The sequence below is a fragment of the Rhineura floridana genome, chromosome 8 (assembly GCF_030035675.1).
Source record: "Rhineura floridana isolate rRhiFlo1 chromosome 8, rRhiFlo1.hap2, whole genome shotgun sequence".
In the NCBI taxonomy this organism is placed as follows: domain Eukaryota; kingdom Metazoa; phylum Chordata; class Lepidosauria; order Squamata; family Rhineuridae; genus Rhineura; species Rhineura floridana.
Genome location: NC_084487.1, coordinates 113671563 through 113698753, shown reverse-complemented (window position 1 = coordinate 113698753; position 27191 = coordinate 113671563). Strand labels below are relative to the sequence as shown.

At 40.8% G+C, this 27191-nt stretch overlaps 2 protein-coding genes across 18 annotated transcripts in view; both read left to right on the top strand.

The window, feature by feature from the left end:
* MAGI2 (membrane associated guanylate kinase, WW and PDZ domain containing 2) overlaps positions 1-27191 on the top strand; it is a 1014264-nt gene that overhangs the window by 135100 nt on the left and 851973 nt on the right. The window lies entirely within an intron of this gene.
* Positions 1-27191, top strand: part of LOC133390810 (E3 ubiquitin-protein ligase CBL-like) — a 30205-nt gene that overhangs the window by 2641 nt on the left and 373 nt on the right. The window lies entirely within an intron of this gene.

The following is a 27191-nucleotide window of genomic DNA, read 5'->3' as shown; positions in this document are numbered from 1 at the left end:
AAATACAAACAGTGAATAATTATACACAGGATTTCCTTTGACATTTGTATTTTGAAATAATCAATATGCATTCATCTAGTCTTCCTGGCAGCCTGTTGATCTATAAGAACAAGCTGATTAATTCAATTCACAAAGATATATACCAGCCATCTTCTGGATGACTGTATAGGGAATTTCCTATTATGCTTGCATAATATAGAATAACTCTAGCATCTTTTTTTAAGGCTAGGCATACTGAGGCATTCTTTGTTAAATACAAATTTTAGAGAAGGTATCTTATGGACCAATCACCATTTTCATGGCAGGTTTTTTTTAAAAAGAATCAGTGTTGTTAAAGGGGTATTTATCATTGGTTGAATTAAATTGACACAAAATTTAAATCTCCTTTATATTTGCTCAAGAGACTCATGAAGGGGGTGCTTGACCTTTCTTCCACAGCCATAAGACATGTAGATGAGTTTTTTCTCTGTGTGCTTCTGGGAGAACAGTAAGTGTGCCTGTTTGTGTCTTCCCATCTTTGGACCTTTGAAACTGCCATCTCTGAGGGTTTCTCCTGAAGTTCCAGGATTTAGTCATCTTCTCATTTCAGGTTATCCAGGAGGAGGAATAAAATTAAATTTTAGGTTGTGATACTGTAATCAAGGGGGCAGGTTATTTTCTCTTTGGTTGAGAACTTTTGTTTTTTGCTTCACTCTCATATCCGTCAGATTTCAACCTTGGGGCACCAACCAGGTTCCTCCTTGGCCTGCTAGGTGCCATTCTCTGTTCCTAAGAGTGCCACAAAGTTCTAGCTCCTGATCTGGAACAGGGGTCTTATCCAGCCCTTTTTGGAGAGATGCCACAAACTGAACCTGGGATCTTCTGCAGAAAAAGCATATACTCTACCACTGAATTGAATAGACCAAGGTGAAACAAACAGTGCAATACAAATATTTGTAATTACCCCAGTTATAAATATTTGTTTGTTTCACCTTGGTCTATTCAGTTCAGTCCTTTGTGGATGCAGTGTTTAGTGTACACAGTACTAGTGCTAATCTCTAGTATTAGATGTGCTGATTCAGCTGGAGGCTCCTTGTGGGATGTCACTGGATGACTTCTAAGAAGAAGGTGTTAACAGTATTTTTCACAGGGGAACTGTTGTTGGTGACTTGCTATAACTGGAAACAATAACAGATGTAAGAGAGAATGTGTTATTGAAAAGAGCCAGCAAAAGGAGAAGAGAGCAGGACAAGAAATATAACAATAGCAATGGATGGTTTGAAGACTGGTTCATAATTTTTCAATATATGGAATGTAAGAGCATAAAACAGATGTTGGATCTGATCCAAAGGCTATTAGTCCAGCATCCTGTTTTCAACAGTAATCACCCAGATACTTCCAGGAAGAGTACAAGTTGACTATTAATGCAACAGCCCTCACCTGCTCTTTGCGTCCAAACCCAGCAGGTTCCATAGCAGCCATTAACAGAACTGTCTTCCATACATTTTGCTTAATCCCCTTTTAAAGCCTGTGGCCATCCCCATACCTTGTTGCAGTAAATTCTGTATGTCCACTATACACAGAGTGAAGAAGTACTTTATTTTGTTTGTACTAAGTCTACTGCTACTCATTTTCTTTAGGTGATTCTCCAGTTCTAGTGTTATTAGAAAGGGAGGGGGAAATACTCTCTGTCCAAGTTCCCCACACCATGCATAATTTTATAAATCTCTAGCATGTTCCTGCTTAACAGTACTTAAAAAACAACTAAATAGCCTAAACCCTTCAGCCTTTTCATCATGGGAAGGTGCTTGAACCCCTTGATAATTTTGGTTGCCGTGTTCTGCACCTGTTCCAGCAATATGGTATCCTTTTTAAAGATGAGCCAACCTGAACTGTACACCAGGGTGGTCCACCTTATCTATCACCTAGGACTCTTTAGTGCAATCTTTGGATGTACTTACTCAGAAATAAGGGGCATTAAGCTCAATGGGCCTTCCTCCCAAATGTGTATGTAGGACTGCAGCCTCAATGGATGTTTTTATTGAGCTATCCACCACAACCCCAATATTTCTTTTCTGGTTAGACATAGCCAGTTAGCCTCTTTCAGTATACATGTAAAGTTAGGATTTCAAGAAATATATTCATACTGAATAGCTGATAATTTGTAATGTGATTTTTTAATGCTCTGATGCAAAGGCAGTGCTTAACTGGTAGGGAAATAGGAAACTTCTTTATAGTGAGTCAGTGGTCCATTTATTTCAGTACTGTCTGCACTGACTGGCAGCAGCTTTTCAGGGTTTCATGGAGGAGACATATCCAGCCCTGCCTGAAGATGTTGGAGATTGAAACTGGGACCTTCTTCATGCAAAGTAGATGGTCTACCACTGAGCTATTGGCCCTTCTCCAAAGTTTCAATAAAATTCCTTTTTGGTTCTCCAAAGTATGTAAAGTGAATGTATCTGTGTAGTTTCTTTGTCACCTTCACTAGGATTTTAATATGCATAATCTAGTTAATATTACTGGCCAGTAGTGAGCAAATGGTTGATAATGAGTTTACTCAGTAGTAGATCAGGCTGTAAATAGTTTCTAACTATTACCTATTTTCAGATATGGCTGTCAACTATTATTAGCTGGTTACAATAAATATGAGGGAGCAGATAACAATAACAAACAGAAATCCTGCAGCTAACAATTTGGCACTCCAGTTTACATCACAGGATATATGCTGGGAAAACAAAAAAAATGTCTATTTGGTTGTAGCATTTGCCTGAGGTATTGACAGCTTCTTGGTTGACAGCTTCAAGCGAAATCTTAGTTTCAAAATATGTATTTTCAACCTGTGATTAAGTTTTATTAATTTATTTTAATATTACATGTATATCCCACCCTTCATCCAAGGAGACTACATGCTTCCCCCCTCCCCATTTTATCTTCACAACAACCCCGTGAGTTAGGTTAGCCTGAGAGACCATGATTCACCCAAGGCCGCACAGTGAGCTTCATGCCTGAACAGGAATTGGAACAGAAATTGGATCTCTGGTCTACTGGGTCCTAGTCCAACATTCTTGCCACTACACCACACTGGTTGGTTCCGATTTAATATCCAGATATGCCTCTCTGTACACCAAGTTCATCTAAAACACAACAGTGGCCTTCCCAGGAAAATGGCCTTCTCAGTGGTACTCCCTACAGAGACTCCCCTGGAACCAACTTTGAGCATCACATCTACTTTATTTTCCCAGGCCTTTTAATTTAATCAGTTTTACCTCTGCTGATGATTTCATGCTGCTCTTTTATATATTATGTTATTTTTAGTATCTTGTTTTTAGGATGATGTTTTATTGAGTTTGATTTTTTATTGTATTCTGATTTTTTAAGTCACTTGAAATTTATTGAAAAGTTGGGCAAAAATCCCAATAATAAATAAACAAATTAGTAGGAATTTATCAGCCCAAACTTACATTTGTTTCTATTGCATATGGGAAATGTACTAACAACTCTCTTTAAAAAAGGATGTGATGGGTGTTTTGGGGTGGAGATGGGGGGAAATTCTGAAATGAAACCCAAAGAAACCATTTTTTGCGGCCTTACACAAAAGCACACTCTCATCACAGATACACACATTTTTTTTCATGGGGTGGGGAGAGAAATCTAAATACCCACCAATGTCATAATTTTTTTTCTAAAGAACCAAACTGGATCCCATTGCAGTGGCAGACAGGATGGCAGCTGCTGTATCAGCGCTGCATTTCCTCCCTTCCCTCCTGATGAAAGCCCAAATTGGCAACAGCAATTGCTCTCAAAGTTGCTTCTTGCTATAGAGCAGTTGATCAGTCCCTTTCCTACAAGTCTGTTGTATTTATAGTAGTATTAGATTAAATCTCTGTACAACTCAGCATTTTAATACATATAATTATAGTTACATTACACTACAGAGGTACCTGTGGATACATTTTTGGGACAGTGATAGTGCTGTTGCTTAAAATGAGATTACAGAGAACTGTGGTGATTACATGGATTAAATTCAGTAGTCAAGAAATCATTCTGAAATCTGTGCTAGAAATGCTATAATTGCATGGCACCACCACCAACCAAAGATTACATGGATTAAATTCAGTAGTCAAGAAATCATTCTGAAATCTGTGCTAGAAATGCTATAATTGCATGGCACCACCACCAACCAAAGTGGTTTCTTGCAGCAGCAGTAAAGCATCACACAGTCCAAGAAATGTACCCCAGGATTCCTTACAAAGTCACAGAGCATGCTAGAGTGTAGTTGTGGTATCACTGATAGGCTAGGGTTGCCATATTGCCCGGTTAGCCGGGTTTTACCCGGATTCTATGCATGCCACCCGGCGCCCGGCTAGCCCCTTAGGTGGCCCGGATTCTCAGCTTTAATTTAAAAAAAAAAATAAGTTTCTAGGTGGTCCGGTTCTTGAGATATGCATAAAAATGTCAGCCGCCCCGACTGTTAAATCTTTCTTTAAACAGTACTGTATACAGTACTATAGCACTTCGTAGCTTTAACTCCGCCCATTCAGAATTGCAACCAATCATTGAAGCCAGGATTGTGTTTCAGTTTCATTGACCTCAGGCAGTGTCTAGAAAACAAAATGGTGGTCCCCCCCGTTTATCTGAAAATCTCATAAATTGGGTAAGTATATACATTTCAGTTTCTTTTCCTCTTGTGTGCAGGAGTCAGATCTTGGGCAGTGTTTTGAAAACCTTCCCAATGCTTGCTTTTTGTAAAAGCAATGCTAATGCCATATGCCCAGAGTAAATCTCATTGAATTCAATAGGACTTACTTTTGAGTAGACATGGTTATGAATGTGCTCAAAATCAATGGGACTTTGGAGTAAATGTAAAAAAGAATTGTGTTTGTGTTCTAACTCTTTCTGCCCCCCTCTCCAGTCCTATTTTAAAGCAAGTAGGCAGGGTTTACTTAGGTATTACAGTTTTTATTCTGTAGGAAAGTAATACTGATTTTTTTAAAACTAATACTGAGTTTTCTGCAATGACCAACTGGTTTGACAATAAACTATTATGTGTGCGTGTGTGTGTATGGAGTCTTTCCAACAACCCTGTGAGGTAGGGTTGGAAACCAAGGCAGCTCACAACAAGAAATAAAGCCATTTAAAATCCAATAACCATAAAAACAAGTGTAAATAGTTGCAAAACAGCGTAAAGTGGCATGATTCGGAATTTTGGGTAGTGTGAATGAAGTTGCTTATCACTTGAGGTTGCATTTCTGTCCCTGTTTGAGTAAGCGCCACTGAATACACTGGGACTTGCTTCTGAATAAATAAACCTAGGATTGCACTATAAATATCTTTACAGTTTGTGTAAATAATAAATATATTTGATAGTCATGCTTATATAAATATTTCTTCATTTATCATATTTTTGGTTTTTGTTTAGGAATCCTGACTGGTTGTGAGATGCTTAGTTTTTTGCCTTACTCATAGGAATCTTGTTGTGGTTGGTATGGTATTACGTTTAGGAAAGTGTTACTGCCTTCTGTGTTTTTCCCCCCTATTTGCATTTCACTTATCTTTAACCTCACTCTGTTACAGCCATAGAAGCAACAGCAGCATATGCAAGATAATTAACTCCCATTAGTGATAAGAACAAGAATTTATAATTATTATTTCAATTAAAACAAGAGGCTTATCAATACTTTGAAGAGGACCAGATATTTATTTTCTTTCTGAGCCCAGGACTGGGTCTTTCATGATGCCCGGTGTGTGTGTGTGGGGGGGGAGCAGGAGAGTAGTCGATAAGACAGACATCCTGGCATTGATAATCTAATTAGCAAGGTATGTGTGGGGTTGTTGCACACTTCCAGGCCCAGTTTCATTTTGAGTATGGAGGTGGAACCTGTGTAGATGTGGTTGATCAAAAGGAGAAGAAATTTTGAGTTAAGCAAAGCTCTGCTTTTATAAAACCTAAGAAACATACAGATATTTTGAATGTCTGAGTGCCTGCACCAGTGGAATACTGGAGGAGCTTGTAAAACTTGCTGCAACAGTATTTAGAACTGAGCATGTGGTGTGAAAGACTCCTTTTCCTAACATTTTGGCTTCTTGTCTTTCTCCACCCACCACATCTTTGAAATATATCATATATGGTTAACCGTACTGCTGCCCTGACTTACTTTATGTTTGTTGCTATTTTGTGTTTTTATTATGGTTTTATATTGATTGTGTATTTTTATGGTTTTATTATATTTGTGAGCTGTGCTGAGCTCTGTTTTTAACAACAAAAGGGCAGGATATAAATTCTCTTAATCAATCAATAAATACTCCATAGTGTTGGAAACTAGAGTCTAGGCATTTAAGGCTGAAAATGTTGCTTTAAAAAAAAAGATTTCTCACATCTTTCCCCAGCTTTTGGTGGTAATTCCTAGGCACAAAAACAAAACAACTGGACAATCCAAATATTAATATGCAAATATTTGCATAGTATGCAAATAATATGCAAATACTTTACATAATATGCAAATTAACCTGCCCGGATTTGTGGAACTGGAATATGGTAACCCTATGATAGGCAAGCACTGTGCTGAACGTTGAAAGGATTCCTTACATTTACCTCCCAGATTGTGCTTGGAGGCTCACTTGGGGCAACAAAACGTGTTGATTCAGCCCTGCAGAGAGAGATGGATCAGGACTGAGGATTATTCACTTGTGGAATTTGAAAGCATTTGGACGGCAACTATGCAGTTGGGAGGGAAAGCTCTTATTATTTGGTAGTAAATTGTGAGAATGAGAGAACTGCTGACAATCAGCCTAGTGAAAGAACAGTGTGCCATATTAGCTATATTTTCTCACTCATGCTGTTTTCTGTAAACAACTAAATCCGATGCTGGTGAGCTAAATGACTTCTTATATCTCATGAGCATAAATTTGCAACAAATTTTATATTTATTACAAAGCCACATACATTACCTCAGTAATCATTACAACTCTACAAAGTAGGTCAGTATTATGCCCCTGTTGCAGGTGGATTTAAACCATTTTAGCTTGTCTAAGGATACCTTCTGAGTTCATAGCAGAGGTAAAATTTGTAGAAGCAAATACATAGTGCACAGCAGTCTTTTATTCACCATGAAACACTTATAGGTAAAGCTGATCCTTGTGGTTTTCATAACCATTTATGGGTTTGACTGTGTCTGTGTGTATTAGAAGAGTTAAATTTGCAAATTCTAAGTGCAAGCTGCAGAACGTTCAGCAGAAAGAAATGACTTTCTACTTCTATTTTACAGCAGTAATAGCAGTAATTGGATAGACTAAAATAATGGCCAGATTCTATATTAATTGCATCATAGTTCATGGGATCTGGCATAAGGGCCAAAGCAGTGGTGTGAGGGAATATATCATCCCATCACAGATGTGCAGGATATGAACTTGTGTGGAAGTCTTTTTTTTCCTGCTGCACTGGTGTTTCCTTTGTGGACACTGTAGTGCTCTTGTTGGGCAAGAAGGCTTCATTAATAGCCAATTGGAGATATATCCTGTGGGCCTCTTTGGCCCACAGGAATCTTAAAAGTGTGCTGGCAGCAGCAGCTACAAACAAGGGAGGAGATAAAACACTTCCTGTGCATAGCGTTACTGCTTCACTAGCGCATGGTTGGGGGGGGCATTAGTTACCACTGGTGAAGCTAATAAGGCCTAAACAGTACGTGGATGGAGACCACAGGGACACCCATGCAATCCTTTCTGAGATTCCCAAAGAAGAAGTGGATATACATATCAGAAACAAGTAGTGCAACAGCTTGAGCCAATTCATAGCATTAGGGTTGTATTTATTATTCTGCAGCTGTAAGTTGTAGCTAATTACTATTATATTGTGTTGTGTTAGAGCCATATACATTTCTCTTGTCCTGCTGCCCCCCCACGAACATAGACAGGTTATTTAGCTTATGTATCCTTATAATATATTCTATATGTGTACTACAGATACTCTTCTTGAAACTTATCTCAGTGGTACAGAAAAGGCCCCCTTTTACTTGTTTTCCTGAATGCATGAAGGAAAGGTGGGACAATGCAGTCCTGCATCTCCCCCTGCATTAATTTTAATGCATGAAAAAGACCTAGTGATGATGTTAGTATTGAATGAGGACTAAAAAGACTCCCATTTCTGTTCTTCAGCAATATCATTCGAAAAAACACAGATTGTTGGTGGTGGGGTCAAGGGTGTTGTTGGTGGGTGGTTCAGGTTGCTTAAGCCTCAAGTCTTTTACATTGACTTCCTGATCTCCTGCCCCTTCTCTCCTTATTTTTAAACTTTTACATTTTTTTTAAACTTAGCTTATAGGGCAGTTTTCCCTAAATTTGCATCTCTCTATACATGTAAAATTGCATATGCAAATTTGTGTCATGGGCCTGTGCCCCGAGTCTTGATTGTTGTGGTAATTTAGGTCAGCATGAAATGAACAAAATTTAATTTTGTTGTACTTTTTTTTTAAAAAAAGTGTTCTTCATAATTGTAAAATGTTCAGAGAGTACTGGTGAAAAGATCATAAAGAAATATTCTAGCTAAAGGTCAGCAACTGGAAGACTCTAGGTCAAATCTGTTCCCCTGAAGAATCCTCCAGTTGCTAACCTACGGGTTGAACAGGGATGGAAAAAGTGACATCCATGATAGAACTTGCAAAACTTTAGGAAAAAGGGGTTTAAGGCACTGGTCATCATGGCCTATTGAGTTATTGAGTTATCAAAGAGACCCTCTAGTAAAGTTAATTTCTGGATGGGAAATTTGTTGTTGTTGTTGTTGTTGTGATTGTGATTGTTATTATTATGATTATGATTATTATTCCACCCCTCCTCCCAGAAGGAGGCCAGGACAGCAAACAAAAACACTAACATTCTAAAACATCTTAAGGCAAAAGACTTTAAAACATCTTAAAACTAATATTTAAAAACATATTAAAACACAGATGCAGACTGGGATAAGGTCTCTACTTAAAAGGCTTGTTGAAAGAGGAAGGTGAGATAGTTATCACGGAATTTGTGTCTGGATTGTACCACCAGACTGCAGGTGAAGTTTCACATAATTGCATGCTCTCCCAGGAATCACCTTTGAATGAGCTTTGAAGATACACATTTTTAGAGTAGCTTTTGGCCTAAATTGGGATGCAAGATAATGGGGGTATTGTCCCAGACTGCTTTTAGTCAGCTTTATTGTTTAATTTTAGTGGGGTTTTGTTATTTTGATGTTTTAACTGTTTTGATCAGTTTTATAGATTGTACACTGCTTTGTGAGTAGGGTTGCCAGGTCAGAAGCATCCCAAACCCTGAGATTTCAGGGGTGGGCCCTAGTTATGTCACTGGAGCGGGCCCAAGTGATGTCATTAAGCATGGTACATTAAGCATCAACCGCAGTTGCTTGGAGCATACAATTCAAACAAAAACGTTTCTCTGATTGGAAATTAAGAAATCTTAGCTAAAAGATGGAGCCTGGATAGGGAACATTTAATCTAGTCTACTTGCTTCTGGCAAGAAGGGTTTAAGTGTCCTCAGGCCGGGCCAGTCACCAGAACACCACTGTAGAAAGAAAGGAGCCAAGCATTGTGGAGGTGTTAGATGGGAGCATTCAAAGAATAAAAATGGATGCCCCTGAAGGATGCAATTCTAAACACACTTACTAAGCCCCATAGAACTCAATAGGACTTACTTCTGAGTAGATATGGTTTGGATTGTGCTGTTGGTAAAGCTTGACTAGGGATCCTCTGCAATGATATCCATATCAAATCAGGGTTGGCAACCCTCTGCCTGGAATGCCCTGCCCCTACCTTTTAACATGGCTGCTCTAAACTGCTTTACAGATTTGACTCTTCACTTCAGAAAGAGGTTTGAGAAATGAGTAAGGGTAAGAAGATGCTCTACCCTTTCCTGCCTACTCTGTGGGCTGCTATAAACTCACTTTGATAGCCAACCCAATTCCAATGAGCAATAACTGAAACAGAGAAAACACACATGGTTTGGTTTACCTTCACAGGCAGCAGCTTGGAAACAACAACAATTGCAGCCAAACTTCCCAGTACATGAATTCTCTTTTACTGCTATTGGGCAAGAAACAAACCGTCATGCAACCAACAAGGTGCATCATCAGTAGATTTAAGGGGGTTGAGTTTTTAAAAATGTATTGTTTGTATGTATTTTAAAGTCTGTTTTCATGATGTTTTAGAGCTTTTTTGGTGTTTTTGTTTGCCACCCTGGGCTCCTACTGGGAAGAGGGGTGTGATATAAATTTAATAAATAAATAGTAATAAATAAATAAATGTTAGCAACAAGTGGGGAGTGGCAAGTGGGGAGAGGCACATACCCTTGGCCTGTTTTTTTAATGTTTTGGCCACAGAGCAGATTAGCAATATTCTGTTGATGGGGGAGGGGCTTCTTGTGAGCCCATTGGCCCGGCTGTCATCACACTGTGAAATGGCGAGATGCATAGAGCCATTGACACCAAGTTCCGTCACTGTGGAGTGTGAAGGTCACCTTGTGTGATAAAACAGGAGGGAGAGTGGCTAGCCCACAGGTGGCATATATCTCAGTCTGAACCTGATCAAACAAGGATGAAGGCACGTTCTGTACTTACCATGTCTCAGGGAAGAAAACTTACTTCACCACCACCATTGTGTCAGCAAGTAACTGTCCAGCAGAGATTTTCTAAATGGTGATTGGGCTCTTGACATCTAGCCAAAAGATCATTGCTCTGACACCATTGACAGTCTCCTGTAACAATTTTGCAAGGCATTTTAGGGACAAAATTTCTCAGATTCAGATAGAGTTGGATGCCACAGTTAGAGCAAGTCCAGCAGAGATGCCCAGAGCACTGTCTATCCATCTGTACTCTATCAGTTTTGATTATTGCCACCTGAGGATATGGATAAGCTGTTTGGAGATTTATTTATGTATTATTTTATTTATATCCCGCCCTTCCTCCCAGCAGGAACCCAGGGGGGCAAACAAAAGCACTAAAAACACTTAAAAACATCATAAAAACAGACTTTAAAAAACATTAAAACAAAACATCTTTAAAAACTTTTTTAAAAAAAGATTTCAACACTTTTTTAAAAACAAAAGCTTAAAAACTTTTTTTAAAAAAAGGTTTAAAAACATATTAAAAAGCAATTCCAACACAGACGCAAACTGGGATAAGATCTCAACTTAAAAGGCTTGTTGAAAGAGAAAGGTCTTCAATAGGACCCGAAAAGATAACAGGCGCCTGTCTAATATTTAAGTACAGCCCTTGCCTATCTCAGCATCTTAGAGCTAGCCAAATGTGATGACTGGGAAGGTCCTGGGAGTGTTTGATGCTTAATTGGAGAAGGGGGATATACCATCTGCCTTGAAGGAGGTGGTGGTGCATCTTCTAAAAGGAACCCCTCTGGACCAAGAAGCCCAGTTATGAATATCCTCTTTTGGGGCAAGGTGCTTGAGAAGCGGTAGGTGGCCCAGCTTCAGGCATATTTAGATAAAGCTAATTATCTGGATCCATTTCAGTCAAGCTTCAGGTTGCCTGAAATCAGGCAACCAAGCTGGTTGATGGCATATGTCAGGAGAGAGTTGGGGGAAGTGTGACGCTGCTCATTGTTCCTGAATTCTTGATTGCTTTTGATACTGTTGATGATGATAAAGCAACTCAGGAAGGTGGGGGCTGGGGCAGTGTATTTCGTGGTTCTGTTGCTACCTCCAGGGTCATTTCTAGAACGTAGTTGGGGGGGCATTATCTGGCATTATGGGAGCTGTCCTGTGGCATCATGCAGGGTTCCATTTAGCTCCTCATGCTATTTAACAGCTATCTGAAACTGCAGGGAGCTGTCATCAGGAGATCTGGAGTGAGGTGTTGCCAGTATGTGGATAACACCCAGCTCTTTCTCTGTGTTCCATTTCAGTTGGGAAAGGCAGTTGAAATACTAGACTGGTGCTTGGAAGCAGTGATGGGCTGGATGTAGGCCAATAATCTGAGGGTGAATCCTGAACTGAAGCTTATGCATGCACACGCAGATACAGAGAAACTTGTTGGACTGCCTTAAAAATCAAACTTAAGCTTTGAAGTACAGAATAAAACTAATGAAACTAATTAATGCTGAGGTTCTGAATAGTCAGATTAGTTGCTTTCTGCCATCCCTGCCCCTGTACAGGATTTTTCACATAACGTGGCCAGCCCACTTCATATCCATCTTAAGTGCTTGTTGAACAATTGGACTTTCTTCATACATCCTTTACACAGTTGTGCTTACCATCTTCTGCTAGCAGGGCCTCTCAGCTTACTCAATAGATTCCAGTAGTCAACTGCAGTTCAATAGTGGTCATGCTTGGGCTTGTTCCTTTTGTTATACTCCTGCTGCTACTGGAGGTTACTACCAGTATGTACATTCCCCAATTTGAATCTGGAAACAAAACTGAGATAAAGATAGCAAGTTTAAGAGAGCTGATATAGTGTAATGACTGAGAGATGTCAGCTATGACATAGAAAGTCTTCAGTTCAAACCTCTCCTTAGCCTCAAACTCACTTTATGGCTAACTTAGGCTAGTAACTGTTCTTTCTGTCTCAAACCAAAACCTGCAATATGGGATACCTTACAAGACTGTTGTAAGGACTGTGAGTTGCTTTGAACATTTGAAATGTGGCCTATAAATGGTATTATTATTATTATTACTTCAAACATGTGTAAACCACTTTGAGCATTGTGGAAAAAGTGTTATTAAACTTCTAAAACAAATAAATGAACCCAATTTCTTGCTGAAACATCTTGAGCTTGATGGTTTCAAAACAGAATATTCAAACTATAATAAAAAAAATCCAAAACTTAAAGTTTTACTTTATTTTATTTTTAATGAGAAAATATTATTGGAGCACTTTGGGAGTATGATTAAGAGTGCTCTGATTGAAGTTGTGCTTGGGGCCATTTGATCTAGGTGCAAAACTGAGGTGTTGAAATACCAGTTAGAACTGTCTTAGACACATCATTTCAACAATTAACAGTTTTTAAGGATGCCCATAGAGGGCAGCAAAGAGCTTCCCTTGAAACAATCAGAGGAATGTGATGTGCAATTCACTGCTTTGGTGTTCTGGCTGCATTTTTGTTTTTATTAGAAAATTGAACCATGGTGAAAGCACATGAAGATCTTTACCTACACTTCAAAGTTAGACACACAAGTAATATTGTTTGCTCTGTATAAGCTAAGGTTACTAGATAGAGCAAGTGAAATTAAACCTGATCCTAGCCAAAGAATGGTAGGAAACTAATAGAGATGTTTGTGATGGTGATGAACCAAAGATAGCTCACCCCCTCCCCTCCTTGCTTGCAGGCAGTTTGGAGATATTAGAAAGTAGAGTTTTAATGGACCTTGAAAGGTATGTTGATACATCACCCAGAAGCTCAAGGCGGAGAAACAAGCACTACACTTCTTTTACGTAGTCTCCCTATTTTTCTTTAACATACTCATCAAACATTTATTTGGTGTATTTCAACTCTGTATCAAGTTTAAGATGCAGTTAAAATTACTGTAGGAATAATCTATCTTATTAAGAATGCATAAGGAAATGAGGTGTCATTCTGCTGAAATCTTAGCTATGTTTCTTGCACTTCTGACAACATATAAACACCTTTACAGTTCACATAATGTGATCTTTACCCAGAATACTCCACATGGACTCCTCCGTTTGGTTTTGTTTGCCTCTGTTTTTGCTTATATACTGTTTACTCAGATTGCAGTCCTGTGAGAGAGGTTACAACAGTGGAGGCACTGCATTAAAAGATCATGTATCTATGCATTTTTGACATTTAGAGAACATATTCTTCAAAAAGCCTCAGGGGTTCCAAAACAGGGAAGAGACAGATTTTCAATGTCTGTTTTTTTTGTTTTTTTTTTAAAGGAGAGGTCCCATTGTTGTTATGTGCCTTCAAGTCGATTATGACTTATGGCGACCCTATGAATTAGCAACCTCCAATAGCATCTCTCATGAACCACCCTGTTCAGATCTTGTAAGTTCAGGTCTGTGGCTTCCTTTATGGAATCAATCCATCTCGTTTGGTCTTCCTCTTTTTCTACTCCCTGCTGTTTTTCCCAGCATTATTGTCTCTTCTAGTGAATCATGTCTTCTCATGATGTGTCCAAAGTATGATAACCTCGGTTTCATCAATTTAGCTTCTAGTGATAGTTCTGGTTTAATTTGTTCTAACACCCAATTATTTCTCATTTTCATGGTCCATGGTATGCACAAAGCTCTCCTCCAACACCACATTTCAAATGAGTTTCATTTTTCTCTTATCCGCTTTTTTCACTGTCCAACTTTCACATCCATATATAGAAATGGCCACTGCATCTGATTGTCCTGATGCGCAACCTATAATCTGCACAAGAGGCCACTGTAAGGACAGAATATGGAGAAACCGATTGGTTCCCCATCGGAAAGGGTGTGAGACAGGGGTGTATTTTATCACTCTATTTATTTAATCTATACACAGAACATATCATACAGAAAGCAGGATTGGACCAAGATGAAGGAGGTGTGAAAATTGGAGGGAGAAATATAAATAATTTAAGATATGCAGACGATACCATACTACTAGCAGAAACCAATAATGATTTGAAAGTTAAAGAGGAAAGCACAAAAGCAGGACTACAGCTGAATGTCAAAAAGACTAAAGTAATAACAACAGAAGATTTATGTAACTTTATAGTTGACAATGAGGACATTGAACTTGTCAAGGATTATCAATACCTTGGCACAGTCATTAACCAAAATGGAGACAGTAGTCAAGAAATCAGAAGAAGGCTAGGACTGGGGAGGGCAGCTATGAGAGAACTAGAAAAGGTCCTCAAATGCAAAGATGTATCACTGAACACTAAAGTCAGGATCATGATGGACCTGGATTTTCTTTCCCTGTTATAAACACACAGAATTGAAACCAGATCCCTAAATTAAGAGTGACTGCAATTATTTAACGATTTTGAACTCCAACCGAGATCATTTGAGATGAACTATATTTTACTCTGCAAACTTCCAATAAACATGCATACAATTTTTTCCCCTGTTGTAAATACACGTAATTGTAACAAGATCCCTAAGAAACGAGAGGCTGTAATCACTCAACAATTACGAACTCCAGCTGAGAGCACTTGAGACGGACTATATTTTACTCTGCAGCTTTCAACAAACACGCTCACCAGATTCGGCCTGACGAACGTGCTGCTGATAATCAACAATCTTTTGAATAAAACCTGAATCATATTACTTTGAATGAAGAATTTAAAATAAGCATGTGAGTAAAGAAATGTATGTACTCCCATCCCACCCCCCTTTTCAAAAAACAGAAACTGTAAGTTACAAGTTTGTACAGAATGTTTAGCCCCTGATGAAGGCTGTATAAGATTAGCCGAAACGCGTTGGGTTTTTTAATACAATTTTAATTTACGTAAATGGAATAAAACTGTGACTTTTTACTCAAGCTTTTTCGTCATTCTGGGCACCTCCCTCCATTCAACTGTTTCATTGAATGACATCCACTCTCTACCTACCTCCAATATTTGATCACAACAAGCATTAAATTATTATACAGCCACAACCCTGAACCTGTAGTAAGGCTGTGAAAGCCCTGCCACGACCTCATAAACCACCAGAAAAGCCCTTTAATACCTGGAGGGCAGACAAGAAACACTTTCTCGGCCTAACTGGCATGAAACCATTACTGACTGACCACATGAGTATGATTGGTGGTGAATTAGGTGGTATGCCCAGGAAAGTTAACACCGGGCAGGATGGTCCATCGACACAGCCATTAAGATGAACCAGTTACATAGCCATTCCATAATCTGTGACATCAGGTGTTAACATGCATCCAATTTTTTTACCCTCTCGTCTCCTGACAGCCCCTGCAAGGAAGGAGCTGAAGCGCTCCGTGCTAGAAATAGAGCAGTCCATATGTAATGCTCTACCTCATAGAATTGACTGAAAAGGCAAAAAACCCAGCAGCTATAAATACACTTGTATCCCCACAGTAGATGAAAAAACAGATAAGATGTCATACTTTCCCATAGGCAGTGCATTGACTAACTGAAGGAAGCCATTACTGATCACCATTGTGTCTATGCCCAAGACAAATTTAACAAACCTCCCCAGGAACTGGGCAGTCTGCAAGCAAGGTCCCAGTACCTCGAGCTTAACAGGGGAGGGACGCTTTCCTTGAGCAGCTACTGCTGGGTGCTTCTCCTCACTGCTGTGAGGGCCACTGGCCTCATATTTCCCTGTTTCACATAAAGAAAGGAAATAATTTATGAGTAAGCACACTTTCCCAGCCACCATTTTAGTGCAGCTAACCCAGTTCCCCAAAGCAGATACTGAGGATATGGTGCTGCCACCCATATTTGGCCCACTGCAGCAGCCTCCCCCTTGTAGGCTTCCAAACACCTGTCATAATAGATGTCCAAAATGCAAAATTAACATCCTATATCCCTTTCTAGTAAATGATATCATAAATCCAAGAGCAGCAGATGCTGAGGATGTGTTGCTGTCACCAATATGTGGCTGCACTATAGCAGGTTTTCCATATCAAAATAGATGTGCCAATGCAACAGTTGCACGCTATATGTAATTCCAGATAATGATATCAGAAGTCCTAACTAAAATGTAATTTCAGGTAATGATGTTTCGTTGTTGGTGCCACAATCCTCAGTAAAGGGGGTGAAGAGTCTGCCTGGACCTTAAAAGGCAGCCCATGTCGACTTCCCAGGAGGATCCCTACGCCTGTGCAGCCTCTGAGACGAGCTTCGTCTTGGATGAAACTTATCCAGGTTAAATTCAGTCAGAAGGCTCTTTTCTGACTGGGAATAATTTCTTCCGGTTAAAGAAGAAATGTGAGATTTCCCACATAGCTTTGTTTTGATTGTTGGAGTCTGGAATTCGTCAGAATTGTCTGTCTTCCAGCAGCTCAGACAGAGCGAGGATTTTTATGCTAGCTCAGCTGGATAAGTGACCCGTTTTTTTATACGGATTAACAGGCAAACATCCTCCTGTCTACATTCATCATTTTCTTATCTATACAGCTAAAGAGATTTGTCAAAGTAACAGCAATTGAGATAACCTAGGTGAGGTAAGACTTTCCTTTTTTTTATTCACGGAACTAAGGGGGAAGAAAATATAAATAGCTTATCTTTTTTTTTTATTGCAAAAAGCTGACATGGAAAATAGCTTTTTAAAGATTACAACGGACGAGAGATTTTTGATTGGGAGAGATAAGAAATCTTTTTGATCTACGGCTGGGACTATTTTTCCTGGTCTACTTTTTTTTTTTTTTTTGACGAATCTGCTCATTCTCTCTGCTACTAGCTATTTCGACGCTGTGAACTAAAGCTGTTCTTACACTTCCGGGCAGATAAGAGATAAGGGCTGTCTAGCGTGTGACGTTAGTTTGTTGGAAAGATTAACTCCTTTGTAACTGGTTAAAGAAATAAGCTGCTCTTTGTTTGGTACATTGAAAATTGAAGGAGTTTTGTTCCTTTGGCTTTAAGAATGACAATTAAGAAGATCATGGATGTACAAGAAGGGACTTTATCTCTAGACATGTTTCAGAAAATAATGAATGGGATTAACTCAATAAAACAAGAACTGAGAAATAATAGACAAGCGTGGAGAATTGAATTTCACGAAATGAGACAGGAGCTGAAAGAAACTCAGGATTCTATGAGAAAGGAGAATAAAGATAGATCTGGAAAACAAAAAAAGGATGAAAGAGAAATTAAAGGCAAGGTTCAAACTATGGAGATTGGCTTAATTATGGACATGAAAAAAGATTTGGATTTCCTGGCTGTGATGGATCCTGGAGACAAATATTACAGTTTGGAATTCAGCGCTGTCCCTGAAGGAATTGAAGAGATTGGAGATAAAGATATTTTCGGTTCAAAAAAATTCTTGGACTGGAAGGATTTGATGGAACTTGAAATGGAGAAAGTTAACAGAATTAATCCCTGTTTTGTGTCAATGGAAAAACCTTCAAGAGATGTACTAGTGTATCATGTGGAAAAGAGGAACAGAGATGCGGCTTTGCAACAATACTTCAGTGATATGTTTGGATTTGGTGGCAAGAAAATATCTGTGATGGAGGAAATTCCTATCAGACTTTTATTATATGACTATGACAGCAAGATTTTTGGGTGCGTAAAGATGGAAGATGGAAGATGGACCCAATATGGATAATGACAGAAGAGCGATTTAAAATTACTGGACTTAGTAGATTTGAGCAGTTGGATTAATTGGCATGTTTATTCAGAAAAAAAATGGATTGACATATATCTCAAGGATTGGAAACTTCTCTTTGACTTTTTGTGGAAGATTAAAATGATATGATATTAATGAGATTTGAAACCAACTAAGATAACCGTTGGAGGAAGGTGATTTTATAATCTATTAAGAGATAGGTTTGTTATATATTATAGATTTATAGCTGAACTATGACAAATCGGAAGTCAATATTCTTTCTTTTATATATATATATATATATTTCTTTCTGTATTGTACTAGTTATTGATTTGTGTTGTTTTCTTTTTGTATTGTTTTGGTTTTGAAAATTGGAATAAAAATTAATTTAAAAAAAAAAAAAGGCAGCCCATGTCAATAAGAGTCTAAGATCCTGTAATATGAGGGATCTCTTTTAGGCAAATAGGGCTTTCCTCTTTATTCCTATTCCCCAATCAATCTGATTACCATCTGCTAAACCTTCCATTCCTAACTAAATTCAGGTAAATGCCTCTTCTGTCTCAGAGTGAACAAATAGCCTGAAATTAACACTTGGAATGCAAAAGGATCGCTCACTTAAGATACAGCGATTTAGACATTTTCTAGCAAACTGTTATCTCCACCCTTATTATTATATAACCATGAAAGGCCCAAAGGCTCAAAAGGCTCACTAGTCCCCACTAATATACTAGTATGTAGTATAATAATCATATAATTAAGTACTTTAAACCTCATACATGCCTGGGCCTAGCAAGAAGTTGTACCTATGCCTGGGCCTAGCAAGAAGTCATAAGCCTCACGAAAGGGTTCTGCCATCACATCATGCATCCACCCTGTAATAATATAATAAAGAACCAACCTGTGTATATCATCAGGGGGGGCTAAGCTGGATAACCTGCAGGGGTGGGCAATCCTCCCCCTATGTCTGGGCCTAGCAAGAAGTCATAAGCCTCACGAAAGGGCTCTGCCATCACATCATGCATCCACCCTGTGTATATCATCAGGGGGGGCTAAGCTGGATAACCTGCGGGGGTGGGCAATCCTCCCCCTATGTCTGGGCCTAGCAAGAAGGCTTGACAGGCTTGAAAGGCTGGGCGGCAGATCCTGGAGAGGCGCAAGTGGCAGGCCACGCCAGCATAGGGGAACAAGGGATAGATGCATAATATCCATCCCTTGTTCCGGACCTGTCCACAACCAGAAGATAACTGGGGGATGCAGTACTCCATCCAATCTTCGACTGCTGTTGTGTAATGCCAGGTCTGTGGTACAAAAAACAGCACTCATCCATGACATGATCTTGGATGAGAACGCAGACCTGGTATGTATTACGGAGACCTGGCTGGATGAGGCCTCAGCTCCTATACTTGAGGACATGTGTCCAGCCGGTTTCCAATACGCACAGCAGCCGAGAATTGGTAGGCGGGGAGGGGGAGTGGCAGTCATCTATCGGGGATCTCTGGTTTTCGCCAGACCCCCTCTCCATGAGACCAAGTTTGTTGACTGCATGTACTGGAGGTTGGGCCCAAAGGGCAGTTTAGGGATTCTACTTGTGTACCGCCCACCCCGCTGCACAGCAGACTCCCTGACCGAGGTGCTCGAGGTGATCTCGAGCGTGCGGTTGCTTTCCCCCAACCTATTGGTTGTAGGGGATTTCAACGTACACACCGAGACTGCTGTTACAGGAGCCCCTCGGGATATCATTGAAACCATGACTTCTTGGGATCTGCACCTTAGTAATATGGGGCCCACCCATGTAGCCGGTCATGCTATTGACCTTGTGTTTGTCTTGGGAGGGGAGGGAAGTGTTCTGAAAATGGGGGTTGTTTCTTCTAACCCTGTGTCATGGTCAGATCACTATCTGGTGAATATAGATCTCTCGATGCTGCACACCCTCCGCAGGGGACAAGGATCTATTAGGATGGTCCGCCCCAGACGCCTGATGGAACCGCAGGGATTCCTGAATGCACTGGGTGATTTGGAGCTGACTGAAGGACGCCCGGCCAAAGCCCTGGTGATGGAGTAGAACAGGGAGATCACTGGGGCTTTGGATAGGGTGGCTCCAAAACGTCCTCTCCCCCTGAATAGAACTCAGACAGCACCCTGGTATACACCACGGTTGCGGGGTCTGAGACAGGAGGTGAGACGACTTGAGCGCCGGTGGCAGAAATTTTGCACTAAAGATGATCGGACACTGGTTAGAGCTGCAATAGCTGCCTACCAGGTGGCAACAAAGAGGGAATTCTTTGCTGCCTCTATTGCGTCAGCAGAGTGTTGTCCCAGGAGATTGTTCCAGGTGGTCCAAAGCCTGGTTGGTCCAGTTGCTCAGGAACCCATGGAGCAATCTAAAATCTCCTGTGACATTTTTGCTAAACACTTTGCTGGTAAAATCGAGCGCCTGAAGAGCATGATTCTGTTCGCCGTGGATACAGGTAGTAGGCCAGGGTTGGCCAGTTGCATTCCGGTCCGGTGGGATCGGTTTCAGCCTCTTCTCTCTGAGGAAGTGGACAAGGTGCTCAGTACTGTGAAGCCAACCACCTATCTGCTTGATCCTTGCCCTTCGTGGCTCGTCACAAGTTGCAAAGAGAGACTGAGTGAAGGGATCAAGGCAGTGGTAAATGCATCCTTGAAAGAGGGTGCAATGCCATCAGCCCTCAAGGAGGTGGTGATAAAGCCCATCTTAAAAAACCCTCCTTGGATCCCCAAGAGCTGAATAACTTCCGCCCAGTTTCTAATTTATCATTCTTAGGCAAGGTAATTGAGCGAGTGGTGGCCAGACAGTTACAGACACACTTGGAGGAAACGGATTATTTAGATCCATTCCAATCGGGTTTCAGGACTGGACATGGAACTGAAACAGCCTTGGTCGCTCTGGTGGATGATATGAGGAGGGCGTTGGATAGGGGAGAATATACCTTCTTCGTCCTCCTAGATCTCTCAGTGGCTTTTGATACCGTTGACCATGGTATCCTGTTGGATCGCCTTGGGGGATTAGGAATAGGGGGCACTGTTTTACAGTGGTTCCATTCCTATCTCTCAGATAGGCACCAACGGGTAGCTTTGGGAGATGAGGTATCAGACCCTTGGCCTCTTAATTGTGGGGTGCCACAGGGCTCTATCCTCTCTCCCATGCTATTTAACATCTATGTGAAACCGCTGGGGGCCATCATCAGGAGTTTTGGGCTGAAGTGTCACCAATATGCGGATGACACTCAGCTCTATCTCTCATTTAAGTCCTCACCAGAGTTGGCTGTGGATACCATGTCCAAGTGCCTGGAATCCGTAAGTGGATGGATGGGAGAGAACAGGCTGAAGCTGAATCCCGACAAGACCGAGGTATTGCTTGTGGGAGACAGAGGAAGGCTGGGTATTACGGACCTGATGCTTAATGGGGTGAGATTACCTCTGAAGGACCAGGTCCGCAGCCTCGGGGTCATTCTTGACTCCAGGCTGTCCATGGAGGCTCAGGTCTCGGCGGTGAGTCGGGCAGCTTGGTATCAGTTACATCTGATATGGAGGCTGAGATCCTACCTTCCTGTTCATCTGCTCCCACGGGTGATACATGCCCTGGTCTCCTCTCGCTTAGACTACTGTAATGCGCTCTACGTGGGGTCACCCTTGAACACGATCCGGAAGTTACAGCTGGTACAGAATGCGGCGGCACGCTTGATTAAGCACAGCCGTCGCCGTGACCATATCACGCCAGTGTTAATAGATCTTCACTGGTTACCAGTTGTTTACCGGGCCCAATTCAACGTGTTGGTGCTGACCTTTAAAACCCTATACGGTTTCGGCCCAGTCTATCTGAAGGAGCGCCTACAGAATCACCAATTATGCCGCCTGACAAGATCAGCCTCACAAGACCTTCTCTCGGTCCCACCAGTTAAAACAGCTAGGCTGGTGCGGACCAGAGAGGGCATTTTCGATTGAGGCCCCCACCCTCTGGAATTCCCTTCCTTTTGATCTCCGACATGCTCCCTCCCTGATGGGTTTTCGCCAAGCCTTAAAAACCTGGCTATTCAGGCGGGCCTATGGGATTGGGGAGGATTAATTTTATAAGGTTTTAAATAGAAATTGGTTTTAAATTGATTATGATTGTGTTTGCTTGTATTTTATTTTGTATTATGTACTGCTCTCTATTATTGTAAGTCGCCTAGAGTGTCCACTAACCTGGACAGATAGGTGACCAACAAATAAAATTTATTTATTTATTTATTTATAAGCCTCACGAAAGGGCTCTGCCATCGCATCATGCATCCACCCTGTAATAATATAATAAAGAACCAACCTGTATATATCATCAGGGGGGGCTAAGCTGAACCTGTTGGGGGGGGAGTGCTCAGAGGGAATTTAAACTAGAAGGATTAGATATAATTTTGTTTATTCGTCCCTTTTATTCTTATTTATTTTTAATTTCCCTTTATGTGCATGAGTCTGTCTTTAACCAGTGTATTAGCATGACTATATTTAATTTCGTTTGTATATCCAGTATAGTCTCATTTATTTTTAAACTTCCTTTTAGTATGTTGTGTGTTTTATTTTAACCAGCAGCAGCACTAACGTGACGCTGCTCAATAAAAAGCCTCAGTCAAACCCCTCCACAACTGCTAGGTATTGGACGTGCCACTGCTAGGCCCCACTACGAGGCCCGCTGGTCAGGCCCCTTTACGAGGCCCGCTGGTCAGGCCCCTTTACGAGGCCTGCCCCTGTCGCAGCCACACCGCAGTGCTGCCACCCACAGCTGTTGGGGCTCCCAAAACCCCCTCTGGGGGTAACCAATTAGGCCTAATAGGCCCGACCAACATCAACTGTCCTGCAGCTCTCTCTGCTATGTCCCTCGTCGTCCTCTTGTCGCGCGCTGAAAGAGGAGGTAGGAGGGGCGGCCTGGACTTAAATAGGCACATGGCCTCGCCCCTCCCTGCCGCACATCATGCACGCATAATGCTGCAACGCGCGATGTTGTCCTTAATGAAGATGGCCGCGGCAGCATCACTCCCTCCTCGCAACTATGCCCCGCCTATCCACGCTGCACAGGTAAGCGTGGCTTCATTTCTATACAATAACTATTGTAATAGTTCTCTTTGTCCCTATGTACTAGTCGCTGTATTATTGCATTTAGGGTTCTGACCATGTTTCTGTCTCCTTTTGTTTTTGTTTTCCTTCTCTCTTTAACCATTTAAAAAGTTTCATCAGTCATCCACTGAGGTCTTTCTTTTTAACTAAAGGTATTGTCTGTTTGCATTCTTCCCTGTTAATGTTGCTGACTTCAATCCATAGTTCTTTTGGTTCTCTATCAGATAAGTTTAAACCCTCATTTGATCCTCATTTGATCTTTATATTCTTCTGGGATGTTATTTAAATTGTATTTTGGCATTAACATTGCTTTGTTCTTCTTCTTTAGCATTACTCTGATTTTAGTTATTACCGGTTCATGATCTGTACCACAGTCTGCTCCTGGTCTTGTTTTTGCAGAACATATGGAACTTCTCCATCTTCTGCTACCAATTATATAATCAATTTGATTCCTATATTGACCATTTGGTGATGTCCACGTGTACAGTTGTCTTTTCGGTTGCTCAAAAATGTGTTTGCAAGAAATAAATTATTGGCTTCACAAAATTCAGTAAATCTTTCTCCTGCTTCATTTCTATCTCCTAAGCTCCATTTCCCCACAATTTCTAGTTCTTCTCTGTTCCCTAGTTTTGCATTCCAGTCCCCATGATTATCAGAACATCTTGTTTTGGTGTGTGATCAATTTCTTCCTGTACTTCTGTGTAAAATCTCTCCACGTCCTCTACTTCTGTGTTTGCCGTCGGAGCATAGACTCTGATGATGGTTATGTTAATAGGTTTCCCATTAAATCTTACTGATATCACTCGCTCAGACCTTGCGTTATAGTGATGGAGAATTTTTTCTCCTTTGGGATCTTTTGCTAGGGGTCCTTTAAGAAATTTGAGGACAGAGGCTTAAAGCAAAAAGGTAGGCCTTTATTCTTTACAAGCATATGCAGGGTCCGCCTCCAAGAAAAGTCTGGAGAGGACTGCACTGAGGCACAGTCTGCACAGATCTTTTATACAGTACTGAATACACATGTGACGTTAGTTTACCAATCACATAAGTTCCTCCCCACATAACATAACAGTTCTTCCCCCAATCAGATAATTTTTATTAAAACAAGTACATGTATATTCGCATTATGCAGATACCTCCCATCCTATTGTCTTGTTGTCTTCTTAGATTAATATCTCTAATCTATCCCACTGTCTATTTGACCTAGGTTACTACTATTCTTCTGTCTTACATTACTAATGATTTTCGGCCATTTTGAGGCCAGCTTGTGCCATACATTCCATTCCATCATGGCTCCTGATCAGCCAAGCAGGCCAGGAACATCTCAGGACATTACAACATGTTCTTTAAGTAATACCATGATGCATGGGCAAGTTTGGTTCACCTTAGAGTGACTGGAAGTTCTATATGAGATTCCACTACTAACTTATAACTACACTTCTATAGAGAAAAGGTTATATTTAAATCACTGTACTATAGCTGAAAACCACACAGTCTAAAGAGTGATTAGGGAACACAGTTAAGGAACGGGGCAATTCTGGGCCAGCCACTCTCCACCAATCACAGAGGAATGAAGAAGGTAGCCCACCTCAGAATACCTCTTACCTTGAGAACACACTTATTATATTTATGAAGTAAAATTATACACACCCCATGCTATTATAAAAATCAGTATCAAACTCAATTTTTATCTCTTTTCCACTTTGATTCTGTTATGAAGATTTTCCTTTAGATGGGGCCATTTCTCTACAGCATACAAAACCAGTAATCTCTAATAATCTGTTTTCCCAAGATCAAATAGTGAAAAATATATTAATCAAAAGATTATATGCATTTTGCTTAGGACAATATACCAATCAAAGGTAGTCACTCACAATGAGGTGAACGTGACCCTTGCCTGCTAACCAGGTTTCACTCACAGGATTCTAGGATTTTAGGATTCTCTGGATATATTTCTTAATTTGTATATCTATATAAAAATAAACATATAAAGAAAAGGATATGTGAATTCTCCATAATCTTAACTAAACCCCTCATTTTTACCATGGGGAGATCTAACCAGCCCCCCCCCCAGTACTAGTTATTTTTCTTACTACATGCATGCTTGCTCATCAACCATATATCATTAATCATACACACGGGCCTATTTGCTTCATTGTCATGGGTTAGGCAGTGCAAGCTGAATTGCTTTTCTGTGATCAGAAAGCCTATGTTTGGTTCTTTTTAGCTCCTTGTGATCTTTACTATTTTTCATAAACCTATACCTTCTTATATAATAGCCTATGTTTGTATGTGTGAATATATAAAAATCCATTCTTCCTCATCACTTTCAAGGGCCTAAATTGCTTGGGGCCAGGATGCTTGAGGGATCCTCCATCAATAGCTCATAATTGCTTTTGCTACATCACTTCTCACTATTAAAGCAACTCAGTTTCTTCTGAATTTCTCATTTCCTGAATAAAATATTTTGTCATTGCCTGATTGAAAATGTCCCATTCCTGTCCATTTTAATTCACTCACGCCAAGTATTGTAATGTAGATGTGTTCCATGTCTTGCTTGACTATTTCTAACTTTCTCTGGTTCATGCTTCTCACATTCCATGTTCCTATTGTAAATGTTGTACAACTCCGGACTCTCCTTTGGCATCTGTGTGTATGAGCCTCTGGGCTTCCATTTGGCTTTGACCCAGCTGTGTCATTAGTCACAGCGCTACTCGTTCTTCCCCAGTAGCTCACTGAGTGCCTTCTGACATGGGGGTCTCATCTTCCAGCACTATTAGGATTTTGATTATGTTTATATGAAATGTACTTGTGTTTGGTTGTAAGTCGCCTAGAGTGGCAGATTAACCTCTGCCAGATGGGCGTCTAACAAATCTCATAAATAAATAAATATCTTATGTTTCATTTTGGATACTCTGTTCATAGGGTTTTGTCATGACCCAGGAGAAAGGGGAGGGGGTGCATGAGGAGGACTCTGACTTTGAGGACGTGAGTGAGAGTTTGACAGAGGAGAACTTGCAGCATCCCCAATTTTGTTCTCTCCCTGTGCAGACTCAGGAAGAACTGTCCGAAGATGCTGCTGAGAGCACTCCCCCTCCCTCAGCGGGCGAGGAGCCGTCTGACCAACTCGCAGATTCTCAGCTGGATGATCAGTTTCCCACGCCTGCCCAGACTGTCAGCCCCCCTCCTTTGGATGGGGAAGTTGAGCTGCAGCCTCTCTCCCCTCACTCTTGCAGGATCCAGAGTCGCGAAGAGCAATGGCTGTTGGGGGTTAGGAGGAGTGCTTGTTTGCATGTGAAAGTGAAACCTATTTAAGAGAGGCATTGACAAGGAAGGGGTGCTGAGTGAACGTCTGTAGTCGGAGGGCAGCTTAGTCATTGCTAGCCAGGGAAATTAGTTCCTAGAAAGCATAGTTAGGTGAATGAGTCGAAGGGCTTTTAAGATTGATGTAACTTTAATAAAGGGATAACCTTATTGAATCGAGTGCTCCTGCGTTTCCTGGTGCCGAACAGGACAGGTTTTCATGGCAAGAGGTATTCATACCAATGGTTTACCATTGCTTTCCTCTGAGTCTGGATGCATCTTAGTCTGGTGTCTCAGCTTTGACCATTCCGCCTTGGGTGACTCTGCTAGGAGTCTACCGTCTTGGTCTAGACTCCTGACAGCATTGTTCTCAGCTTCTTCGACACGCTCAAACCCCCTCCTCACATTAAGGTGTGCTTCCTAGAGGAGGAGAGGTCCCATAGTATTCAAACATTCCAGTCACTTAAAACCTGGAAAATGGGCAGGGCAATTCAACAACAAAGGAGCACGTTTGCTTTAACCACTCAGTTTTGCTGCAAGAGCACCCAGCCCAGTATAGCATGAGAGATTAAAGAGAATCACAAAGACTGCCATCTGG